The 12,323-nt window shown below is 51.3% G+C and overlaps 2 pseudogenes; one reads left to right on the plus strand and one right to left on the minus strand.

Moving 5' to 3' along the window:
* LOC136303661 (uncharacterized) overlaps positions 1 to 12,323 on the plus strand; it is a 372,218-nt pseudogene that overhangs the window by 254,743 nt on the left and 105,152 nt on the right.
* Positions 6,969 to 7,897, minus strand: LOC136303685 (olfactory receptor 14J1-like; annotated as a pseudogene).

Below are 12,323 nucleotides of genomic sequence, written 5' to 3' on the forward strand. Positions count from 1 at the left end.
CACACTCCAAGCACTTGTAAGGCTTCTCCCCACCATGAAGCTGCTCATGGAAAACCAGCTCCAAGCTCTGGATCGATCTCCGGCCACCTTCCCAACACAGGGAGGGTCTTTCCTCCTCAGAGGACCCTGGGATCGGTTTGGAGCCCCTCCCCCTGTGGGATCTCCGGGGATTTTCCTCCGCGTTGGATTCCTGTGCTGTGGAGATGCTCAAAACCACCTCTTCCACAAGGTTCTGCTGCGGGGATTTGTCCTCCCTGGTCTCCATCCTCAGCTCCTTGTCTGGGGAACAAGGACAAGGAGAGGATGGGATTTGCCTCTGTGCCAGAGGGAAGGGGAAGCAGATCCCCTCAGTCCATCCCTGGCAGGACGGCGATGGCAGCGGGGTTGTCCTGCAGCCAGGGCCATGCTGGGCTGGGAGATGGAGCAGGGGAGAGGGGAAAAGGGACACTGACTTCCTCCTCACCTGCCTGGCTGTCCTGGGGCATTTTCCTCTTCCTCACAGACTAAACTATAAAATTTTAAAAAACCTAAAATTGGAGTAGGAAAAAAACAAACCAACTCTGACAGGGACAGAATACAACCTGACACCCCGTTAGTCAGGGTGTTGGTAGCAGTCCAATCAAATCGTGGCTGCAGTCCTCCTGGAGTGACAGATGTGGTTTTCTTGAAGCAGCACTCCTGTAGAAGGCTGTAGTTTTCCTCTGAAGGTCCAGTGGTGGTGTAGATGGGTCTGGTCCTCCTCTGGGAATCCAGTGGAAACAGGCTGCTTCTGATGTTTTCAATGTCAGATTATATCCAGGTAGGAATGCTTGGCTCCTCCCTCTGGGTGGAGCATCTCGCAATGGGATGATGTAATTTTATCAGTGACTCAGTGAGACTCAATGGCCCATTAACAGATGATGTGCCCCTGTAGGGAGGATGGGTCGTGGAAGAGATAAAGAAAACCGCCCCACCTTTGTTTAACAGCTGGCTCATTAACAGAAGATATCCTGCAGAGTGATGAGAAATGGGTCATGGAACAATTCTTACTTGGCATCTCCAGCTGGTTTGTTTTCAAACTGCCACACTGGGGAGAAGTGGGACCTTGCTGGGAACTACTGTGAGCAGGTTTAGAGTGACTGGCGTCTGTGGGCAACTGGGCATGACTGGGAGCATGCTGGGAGTTACTGGCATCATATTGGGAGTGACTGGGACTATACTAAGGGCAACTGGAAGAACTGGGAACACACAGGATGAAAGTGAGAGCAACTGGGTGTAACTGAGTGTAACTAAGACCATGCCTGGGGTAAACTAGCTAGCCCAACCCCCACCCAGAGGGGAACCAACATCTCATCGCCCCGCCAAGGCTCTGCCGACACCGGGACCCCCAAAACCACCTCCCGGGGACCCCCCGATGTCCCCCCGGGGGCCATCTGCGGCTTGGCTTTGGAGCGCTGAAAGCTCCAAACATCCTCCCCAAAAAACCTCAAACCCAGGAACAACCCCTTGGATATTTGGGGCGAGCTCCCCCTCCCCGGGCACCTGCGGGATGGGACTGATGGTCCCGGGGGGCTGCGGGTTCGGGGACAGCTGGAGCCACCAGGTGTCTCCTCTCCTCTTCTTCCTCCCGCTCCCCGCTGCCGCTCCGCCTCTTCCTCCTTCCCTCATCCTCTTCATCTTCCTTCCCCTTTCCCTGGACATCTCACAGCTTGTGGGAAGAGCAGGGATGGAGCCGGGACAGGTCGGAACATGGCAGGGGGAGGTGCCATAGAAATGTCATCACTGGGAGCGACTGGTGTGTCCCGGGGTCATACAGTGACTGGGATTGTACTGCGTTTGTACTGACATCAGACTGGGATCATACTGGGAGCAGCTGGGCCCATGCCAAGGGAGACTGTGATCACACTGAGGGAGACTGGGATCATACTGGATTCATCCTGGAAGTGAGGAGCCTGCAGGGGGCAATTGTGGCCATGGTGGGGGAAATTGGCATATACTGGGAGTGACTGGGATCATGGTGAGCTTAACCAGGAGCAGCTGGGAGCAACTGGGACAAACTGGAAGTGACTGGGTGCATGCTGGAGATGATTGGGGTCATACTGGCAGTGAGTACAGCTAGAGTGAAGCTGAGTGGTTCTGAGACAATGGGATGATGCTGGAAGGAACTGGGGTACTCTGGGAAAGACTGGCACCGACTGGAACAAAAGTGAGGGTGAAAGAGTACAATTGGAACCATGTGGGACAAAACTGGTTCATACTGGCAGTGACTGGGACCACACTGGGCCCATCTGTGGTTCATATTGGGAGGGATGGGACTAATACTGGGGGTACCTGAGAGTGACTGGGAACATACCCTGCACATCATCCCTGTAGTGGGGGTGACTTGGAGCATGATGGGAGCAAATGGCATCATACTGGGACTGATGGGGTTGATCTAGCTGGAGGGAACTGGGACCATACTGTGAGTGATCAGGGGTAACTGGGATTATACTGGGACCAGACTGGGAGTGTTGGCATGTGTCAAGTATCATACTGGAGGTTATTGGGCTCATGCTGGTGTTGAAAGGGGGCAAGTGGGATCACACTTTGGGCTACTGGGAGCAACTCTCCATGAGGCCCTGCTGTGTCACAATGGTCCTTAGGATAGATGAGGCCTCAAAGAGTCACAATGGTCTCCATTGTTCCATGAGGCTGCACTGCTTCAAAATGGCCTCCTTGGGTCCATGATGCCCTATAGTGTCACAATGTCACTCCTTTCTCACAGTGTCAGAAAGGACCTTTCTTCTCATGGAGCCCTGCGATGTCACTGTGGTCCCCTTGATTCCATGACGCCCTGCTGTGGTAAAATGACCCCGTGGTTAAACAAGGCCCTCCAGTGTTCCAGTGGCCCCTTGGATCCTGTGGCTCCCAAAGAGTCATAAGGGTCTCCATTGTTCCATGAGGCTCTGCAATGTCACAAGGGACCTTTGGTTCCATGAAGCCCGACTGTGAAACAACTGTGTCCTTGGTACCTTCAGAATGGCCCCTTTGTTTCATGGAGCACCACAGTATCAGAACAATCCCCATGGCTCCACAGGGCCCCCCAGTGTAACAATGGACCCTTTGTTCCATGAGGTTCCTCAGGGTCACAAAGGTCTCCTTGGATCCCCAGTGTCACAATGGCCCCTTGGCTGCAAGTGGCCCTGCTGTGTCACAAGGGCTTGTGTCTTGGTTTAGATAGACAGGTATCTGCCAGGAAAGATTGGAGTCTCCCTTGGAATGTACGGGCCCTCCCCGTTTACAATTTATTATAAATTTGCAATTAATAGGCTGTCAGGCAAAGATTTTGGGAATAGGTAGAGCAGGTCTTTACTAGGGATATAAAAAAAGACAAATGTTGTGGAACAGAAGAACAAGCAAGCAAGCAAACAAACAAGAAATCCTAGAAAACCCTGACAGAGTCAGAAATACAACCTGACACCCTGTTGTTCAGGGTGTTGGAAACAGTCCAAAGGGAAGCCCTCCTGAAATGGCAGATGTGGTCCTGTTGGAAGCAGAGATGGTGCTGTGGAGACAAGGGTGCAGAGATGGGTCCAGTCTTCCTTCGGGAGTCCCATGGGAACACTGGGATGACTGGTGACACTTGTGACTCCCTTTTATCTAGATGAAATCGGTTTGGCTCGTCCTCCCTGGGTAGAGCATCTCACAATGGGATGATGTAATGTGTCATGTCATTGGTGAACTTTAATGGCCCATTAACAAAAGATATCCTCACGGAGGGAATGGGAGGGTGAGCAGAGATAAGGAACAATGACCCACTTTGTTTTAACAGCTGGCTTGTTATCAGAAAGGCCATTGCACACTCCCTCCTGGAGTTACAACAGGTAAAGAAAAAACACCTCCCCAAGTGGATTTCACCAGATGGAATCGAATATTTTTTTTTTCTTTTTGGTTACAAAACCCAAGACAGCTTGTGGTTCCATGAGGCTGCAGAGTGTCACTATGGACCTCTGGTTCCCTGAAGCCTTGCTGTGTCACAATGGACTTCTGGTTCCGTGAGCTGTCCTGTTGTCAACAACGGCCTCCTTGGTTCTGCAGTGTCACCATGGATCCTTTGTTCCATGAAGTTTCTCAGAGTCACCATGGACTTCTTGGCTCTGTGAGGCCCTGCTGTGTCACAATGGCCCCTTGGTTCCATGAGGCCTTTCTCTTCTGTCACATGGACTTTTGATTCCATGAGTTTCCATAGTCCCACAATGATCTGCAGCATCAGTTCCATGTGGCCACACTGTGTCAAAACAGATTTTGGTTCTGTTGGGGGTTAGATTTGTTCCTTCTTTCTCTAAAGATTTTTTTCCCCATAAGTTACCAAGGAGACCAAGTGTTGGATACTTGAGAGTACTTAACCAAAACAAAGAGGTGGACAAAGGTGGAAGGGGGGGATAACGCAGGTAAAAGACAGAGCTTGAGGCAGCTGTGGGCTTTTCTTTTTCCGGCATTCGGGGAGGGAGAGAACGGCTGTTGCTGGCTGGAAGAGTTTCACTGTGGCCAAAGGGATCCAGTCCTGGGAAATCTACTATCACCGGTTCAGCCTGAATCCTGAGTTTTCTCTGCCACTCGCGGGAGCTGGGCCGCTTTCTGCCTCGCCTTCGGCTCCTTCGGCGCTGCTGCCAGGACATCCTGCCCCTGCCTGCCAAGACACCCTGCCATCCCAGCTACCACCCCAGGACTTTTCCACTGTTTCAGCTTGGTGCTCTGAGGATCCTGCAGGGACACCGAAACCAAACTGCCCTGGGTTTTGTGAAACAAAGCCCTCAAGGTTCTTGGTACTGTTTTCGTTTGTTATTAATGCTGTAGTTGTTTGGTGGGGGGTTTTTTTGTGTTTGTTTGCTTTGTAATACATACTAGTAAAGAACTGCTATTCCTATTTCCCAACTCTTTGCCAAAGAGCCTCTGATTGTAATTTATAATTGAAAAAGAAAATAAAAGAGGGGGGGGGGGGTTACACTCTCCATCCCAAAGGAAACTGCAGTTGTTGTTTTTTTTATTGCCTGGCAGATACCTGTCTTCCCAAACCAAGACAGGTTCCATGCAATCCCACTGTGGCAAAATGTCCCCTTTATTCCATTGGATTCTGCAGTGTCCCAATGGACCCTTTGTTCCACCAGGTTCTAGTGTCACAGTTGACTCCTTGGGTCCGTGAGGCCGTTCTCCAAAATATCAGAATAAGACTCCTTAATACTAAAATGGTGTTAAAGAGGGCATCATTTATTCAGGGCTGAGATCCAGCAGGGGATAACACCAAACCTTATGTGGATACATGATTCTAAGTGTGCTGCTTATATACATTTGCTAAATGTGTATTTCAGTTTATGCATTTTCATAAAACCCACCCCAAGTTCCCAGTTTCAGTCCGTGCTTATTCTATCACTGCACCCGTGAGCCAGATTTCTTCTTCTTTTGTCACCATCCCTGCTGGGAAAGCAGCCCCTCAATGCCTTGTTTCTCTGCTGAATTTTCACAGGCACAGAAAAAATTGAATTAACCCTTTTGGCATCAAGCCCAAGGCTTTGTGTGCCCAGGCAGAGGCAGGCAGGACGCAGAGCTGTCAGCAAAGGAAGAGCCCAGCCAGGTGGGGCAGCCGGGGGGTGACGACAGCCTGCAGGGACAGAGGCGCAGGGCAGGGACACCGTGGGACAGCCTGGGCTGCACAGGGCACAGGGATGGGCAGCAGCTGCAAGGCCCTGACAGAGCCAACTCCTGCAGCACTCTGCCCATGGCTGCTGGGCCTGGGCCTGAGGCCAGCAGGGGACAAGGGACCCTTGCAGCCCTGGGGCCTCATTGCCTCCTTGTCCCTGCTCAGCAGCCTGGCAGGGGCTGCCCCATGGTGCTGCCCTTGGCATTGCACATCTCCACATCCCAGTGGCCCTAGAAGAGCCCTGAGCACCGAGGAAGGGACAGGATCTGCCTTGCCAGGGGCTGGGGCTCAGGCCTTGGCCTTTTGGATTCACGGAACTCATCCAGGTTTGCTCAGCACCAGAGACACCTTTGCCTTGTCTGTCCCTACTTGTCATCACTGCTTGCAGTGTTCTGCTCTAACTAAAACCTGAGGACACTTTCTCAGTCCTGTCCCCCAGTGAGACTCCTTTAAACGATAAGAAACTTCAGTGTTTCAATTTCCCTTTGAATTCTTGAGAAGTTTTTTCAGCACACTCTGAAGGGCTGAGTCTGATGTAAACAGCACCAAAGCCCCGAGAGGGTCACATTGAAGTCCTTGTGCTGTGTCTGTGCTGCTGAGCTGGGCCGGGCTCCTGGCACAGAGGCAGCTCCTGGCAGGGGCAGCGCTGCAGAGAGACAACTCTGCCCAGGAGCAGCCCCTGCGCACAGCACAACAGGGCTGGGGCACTGCCAGGGCACCTCAGGGACACGAGCAGGGCGCAGACAGAGCTCACAGGGGCTCAGCACTGGCAGGGGCTGTGTGCTGTCCCAGAGGGGGCTGTGCCACAGTGGCACCTCTGTGGCTGTGTCACAGAGCCACAGAGCAGGTGAGATGTCAGAAAGGGGCTGTGTGACAGCACAGAGTGGGTTGTGTGAGGTCACAGATTGGGCTATGACATCTCGGAGTTTGTTGTGTGATGTCATCGAGCAGCTACAGCATCACAGACGGCAGTGTGTGACATTGCAGAGCTGGCTGTGACATCATGCTGTGGCTTTAAGACATCATAGAGTGGGGTGTGAGGTCATAGAGTGTGCTGTGACATTACACGGTGACTGTATGGCATTACTGAGGGGGTTGTGTGGCATCACTGAATGGGTTGTGACATCACAGAGCTAGCTGTGACTTCACAGAAGGTGTCTCTGTGACATCAGAGAGTGGATTGTGACATCACAAAGCAGTAACACTAGAAAAAGAATAAGGAAAGATCCCAATGAAAAAATGGGCAAATAGGAAAATAATGGATTACATTCTGAGTTACATTCTGAAGGTTCTGGAGCAGGAAAGAAGGAGTTTATTGCTTCTGAAAAGATCCAGGCATCATTTTCCTCAGGGCATCCTTGAGCTCCTGCTTCCTCAGGCTGTAGATGAGGGGGTTCAGGGCTGGAGACACCACTGAGTACAGAACTGACAGGGACAGATCCAGGGATGGGGAGGAGATTGAGGGGGGCTTCGGGTAGGCAAATGTGCCAGTGCTGATGAACAGGAGAGCACGGCCAGGTGAGGGAGGCAGGTGGAAAAGGCTTTGTGCCAACCCTGCTCAGAGGGGATCCTCAGCACGGCCCTGAAGATCTGCACATAGGAGAAAACAATGAACACAAAACAACACAATCCTAAACAGATGGAAAATGCAATGAGTCCAACTTCCCTGAGGTAGTAGTTAGAGCAGGAGAGTTTGAGGATGTGTGGGATTTCACACAAGAACAGGCCCAGGGCATTGCCCTGGCACAGGGACAGGGAAAATGTATTGGCTGTGTGCAGCAGAGCATGGAGAAAGGCACTGGCCCAGGCAGCTGCTGCCATATGGGCACAAGCTCTGCTGCCCAGGAGGGTCCCGTAGTGCAGGGGTTTGCAGATGGACACGTAGCGGTCGTAGCACATGATGGTCAGGAGGAAATACTCTGCTGAGATGAAGAGAAAGAAAAAGAGTTGTGCAGCACATCCTGCGTAGGAGATGGTCCTGGTGTCCTAGAGGGAATTGTGCATGGCTTTGGGGACAGTGGTGCAGATGGAGCCCAGGTCGCTGAGGGCCACGTTGAGCAGGATAAAGAACATGGGGCTGTGCAGTTGGTGGCCGCAGGCTACGGCGCTGATGACGAGGCCATGGCCCAGGAGGGCAGCCAGGGAGATGCTCAGGAAGGGGCAGAAGTGCAGGAGCTGCAGCTGTCGCGTGTCTGCCAATGCCAGCAGGAGGAAGTGGCTGATGGAGCTGCTGTTGGACATTTGCTGTGGCTGCATATGGAGGCATGTTCATGGATAAAGGGCAGTGACAAGTCAGGACTGGCTGCTTTGAGCCAAACTTGTGCCATTCCCTGTAGCCTGTCCTGCTGGTGTTGGTGTCTTTGGTGCTGACCCTGTCTGCTGACAAAACAGCAACGCATTCGCTTAAGAGCTGGACTAGGTCGGTGCAAAAGATGGCGGCCAGGGCTGGAGAACCACACACAAGATGGCGGCCAGGGCTGGAGAACCACACACAAGATGGTGGCTGGGGCTGGGCTGCCAGGGCGGCTGATCTCACTAGGAGGCGCAGCCTCAGCCCTCTGGCTGCCATCCTGTGTGGGGCAGGCAGAGCCCCCCTTCAGTGCCTGTTGAAATGGACATTAACGGACACCCGGGAAAAGGACACGGTTTGGCACCTTTGCTCTGTGCACACAAACATAGACCAGCCAGTTTGGAACGTTGGCTGGCAGTGTTTTGATGTCAAGTCAATTCAAATAGGTGAAAATAGAAAGAAACTCCAGGCACTGAACGTTTTAAAATAAAACCTTCTCTTTTTTTTTCTTTTTTTTTTTCTAAAAGAGGGCTAAAAGCACTTCTTGTGCACATGGACTTCAATTAGCATCAAGCAGCATCACAAGTGGTTTCATCCAGGCAGGAGTCACAGTGACTGTGAGGTGATGAAAATGGAGATGGGATCTGCTTGAGATGGATGGTGCAGCGGCTGCTCACCTGCGACGTGTATCCCTCAGGGTGCCTATTTCTTTAGAACACTATGAAGACTAGAGAGAATTGAAAGTCCACTGCAGTTTAGGTTGTTCTTCACGAGATTGTTCAAGTTGAGCACAGCCATTCTGTTCAGCAGACACACGGGCAGGGGCTTCTTGGAGCGCTGCTCTGGCACCCATTCTTTGGAGGAGGGGATTGCAGGAAAGAAGAAAAGAAGCTCATCAACTACTGAAGAGGAAGAGTCACTGACAGGAAGCAGTGGGTTAAGAAATGTGAGGGGAAAAAAGGCAGAAAACATGAGGTGACAAGTGTGAGAAATGGGAGTGGAAAAAGGAGGGAAGTGTGAGGGAAGAAAAGAGTAGGAAACCTGTGTGAGAAAGGGTGAGAAAACTGAGGGGAAAATGGTGAAGATGTGAGTGAAAATAGGAGAGGAAGGTGAGAGGAGGAAAAGGCAGGACATATGATGGGAAAATTCTAAGAAACGTGATCAGGAAAGGCTGAAAAACATAGGGGACAAAATGGAGGGAAATGTGAGGGGAAGAGAGTGAGAAAATTACTGGCAGAGAGAGAGAAACAGGCAGCAAATGTGAGGGGAACATTGTGAGAATCCTGAGGGGAAAAGAGTGAGAAACCAGAGGGCAGAAAAAGGCAGAAAAGATTAGGGGGAAAAAAGGGGTGGGAAGTTGGATGGGAAAAGTGGCAGAAAACAGGAGTGAAAAAAGGGCAGAAAATGCTAGAGGAAAAGTATAAGCAACATGAGGGGGAAAAAATGATAAATGTGAGGGGAAAAGTGGGAGAAATGTAAGAGGAAAAGCCTGGGAAACATGAGGGCAAAAGTGAGAAACATGAGGAGACAACTTGGAGAAAAATGACTGAGGAAAGGAGAAAGGCATGAGGGGAGAAAAGGGCAGGATAAGTGAGGGGAAAATTGTGAGAATCGTGAGAGAACAAAAAGGCAAGAAAAAGTGGGAAGCTGGGGAAATGTGAGAGGCAAAGTGTGAGGAAAGTGAGCTGAAAAGGGTGCAGAAAATAAGTAAAACTTGGGAGGCAAACATGACAGGAAAACTGTGAGACTCGGGAGGGGGGAAGGGGTGGAAATGTGAGAGGGAAAAGAACAGGAAATGTGAAGGGAGAAAAGGAGAGAAGGCAGTATTGGCAGAACAGCTGAAATGATTCCTAACACATTCCCCCATGCATTTGCCCATTTATTGCACTAGCCCAGGGCTTCTCTGTATGTCCGTCTCCCCCCGCCCGGCCTTGATTCCTGTTTGGAAGCAGTAGAAGTGCAGGATGTGCCCACCAGCAGGAGCTGCTCCAAGCTGGGAAGGGGCCAGGTGGTGCTGATTTCCAGAGGCTTCTGTGTCCCAGGTGAGGCCAAGGCAGGAGTGGGTTGAAAGGTGCTGCTGCTGCTCCTCTGTGCCAGAGAGGCCTGGCTGGGCAGGGCACGGCGCCCACCGCACTGCGGGCTCTTTCTCCTGCCACAGCTGGGCACACCTGGCAACAAATCATGATGACTTGTGGGGAAACCAAGGGCTTTGTGGAGGCTGCATTGCTCTGCACACACCCGGGCCACCTGCAGCACAGAGCTTTGGCCCCCAGAAAGGTAAACCCGAGGGGAACAGCTGGAAAAGGTTTCATTTTCACCTGTCAATAGATGACTTTATTTCAGTGCTGGGTGCGTGGGGAATCACTTTCCTAACACGTGCTCAGCCAGAAATCCCACCTACTCATTTGTAACCATGGAAATAAGACCGACTCATTACTCATTACTCAAACTCACAGGCTAAACATTCCCTCAAATTAGTTGACATATTTAAATCACTTCTCAGAAGTTACCGACAGGAGAGTAGGGCTCTCTTGAGAGTCTCGGGTGGTCATTTGGGGAACATCCCATTCCTGCAATTCTCCTCTGATGCTCAAGAGCCTCCTACAACCACTCTTTTCCCCTTGAATGCATTCCAGCTACCTTCTTAGGAAGACTACTCTATTCTCAAGGCTAAGGTAGCCACTTGCACACATTAATCACTGCGCTGAGGGAATAGAGGGCTCAACACTCTGTTAATGCAAAGGGAATTCACAATTTGGTACAGTTCAACATTTTCTCAAAACCTGCCTTCTCTGGGAATTGCTCACAAGCATTTCTTTAATTCACCTTGAAAATGTTTTTGCTGACTGAAGCCAGAGTGTGTCTTTCCTTCAGCAATTCAGAAGAAAAACACAAACTGCCTACTGAAACCCTTCTGCTCCCTTCCAAATCAGTTCACTGCTCAAGCACGAGCCACAGGCTCATGCCCGATTCTCTCAGTGAGATAGGATATAATATTTTGCTGCAGCTTAAGAATTATTGGAAGAAAGAATAAAAGCTGTTGGTTCTTGGTGTTGTTATTTAGGGTTTGGATTTGTTCTAGTTAATTTTTTGGGTGCTGCTGTGAGCTGGGAGAGGGGCCAGCTTGAAGACCAGACCAAAAGGGAAGTAGGAGAAGAGGAGAGGGGACAGAAAAGGAGGCGGTGGGGACAGAATACAAGTTTCCTATTACCCAGCCAAAGGGAAAGGGGACACGGTTTGCCCTGGGCTGGGAAAGGCAATAAAAAGCAGCATTCTGTGTGAGTGTGTGTTGTGTGTGTGTTTGGCTCTTGGGAGAGGGAGATACACACCCAGCTCAGGTGAATCCTTACTAAGAAACAGTTCTCTTTGGCTTTGATGACTTTGTCTCCCCATCAAATTTCATCTAAGAGTTGGCTCCTCTCTAACACCTCTCTCCCAGCAGCTCAGGGCTGTATTGCGCAGTGCTTGCTGTGTGCCAGACAGCACAAGGCGGGCTGGCCTGGTGCCCCTGAATATTTCTGCAGAACACTCTGCATTTCGCCCCTTTGCTCTGGCTCAGTGTACAACTCCAGCACTGCAGGCACTTTCTCCCAGAGCCGTGTGAGGCCCTGGCTCCTGCAGATGTGACCTGACAAGCTGTCCCTGCCTCCCGCTGGCCTCGGTTCCCCCGGCAGAAGCGCCGTGCCTGAAGGACGCTGCCCTGTGCCGGAGCCTGCGGAGCAGCCCGGCTCCCTCCCCTGTGCCCAGAGCGCTGCACACACTGCTCGCCTTGGCCAGGAGTTAGAGGGCAGCCGGCACAAGGGTGGCAATCCTCAGCCAGGCCTGCAGCCCTCTGCTGTGGTTTGCCTTTCTCGCCTCTTGTGCACACTCTGGACAGCCGATGGCACCAGTCTGTGCTGTGCCCAGCATGGCCACGCTTCCCCTCGGGAGAGCCTTCCCCACTTTCCAACTGTACCAAAGAAGCCATCAATGTCACTCTCCACCTCTAAGAGAAAACTGACAGTTCAGAAGAAAATATTGAGCTTTCTCAGAGGCTCAGAAGGAGGGGAATCATTCCTATGCTACTATCCTACTCCACTGTCCTAGCTGCAATCCTTCTCTACAGTCCTAACTACAGTCCTATTCTACAATCCTTCTCTCTACTGCTCTTGGAGAAAACAGTTCAAAGGGCATTGTCGCCATCTTGTCTCCTTCTTCCACTCTTTCACTGAACTGATCAGTGGCACCAGGCCGGACACAGGCTTGGCTGATGTTACAAATGGATGCTGCACAAAGAAAAAAAAACCAAGAATGAACCATTACTTTCCAAGCTAAGAGCCGCAAAGGCAGGGCAATATTTTTAAAAGGAAGAGGAGATTGAATCAGAGTAGGTCTAAG

The sequence above is a fragment of the Chamaea fasciata genome, unplaced genomic scaffold (genome assembly GCF_029207755.1).
Source record: "Chamaea fasciata isolate MVZ Bird 193981 ecotype frontalis unplaced genomic scaffold, bChaFas1.0.hap1 SCAF_40, whole genome shotgun sequence".
Taxonomy (NCBI): domain Eukaryota; kingdom Metazoa; phylum Chordata; class Aves; order Passeriformes; family Sylviidae; genus Chamaea; species Chamaea fasciata.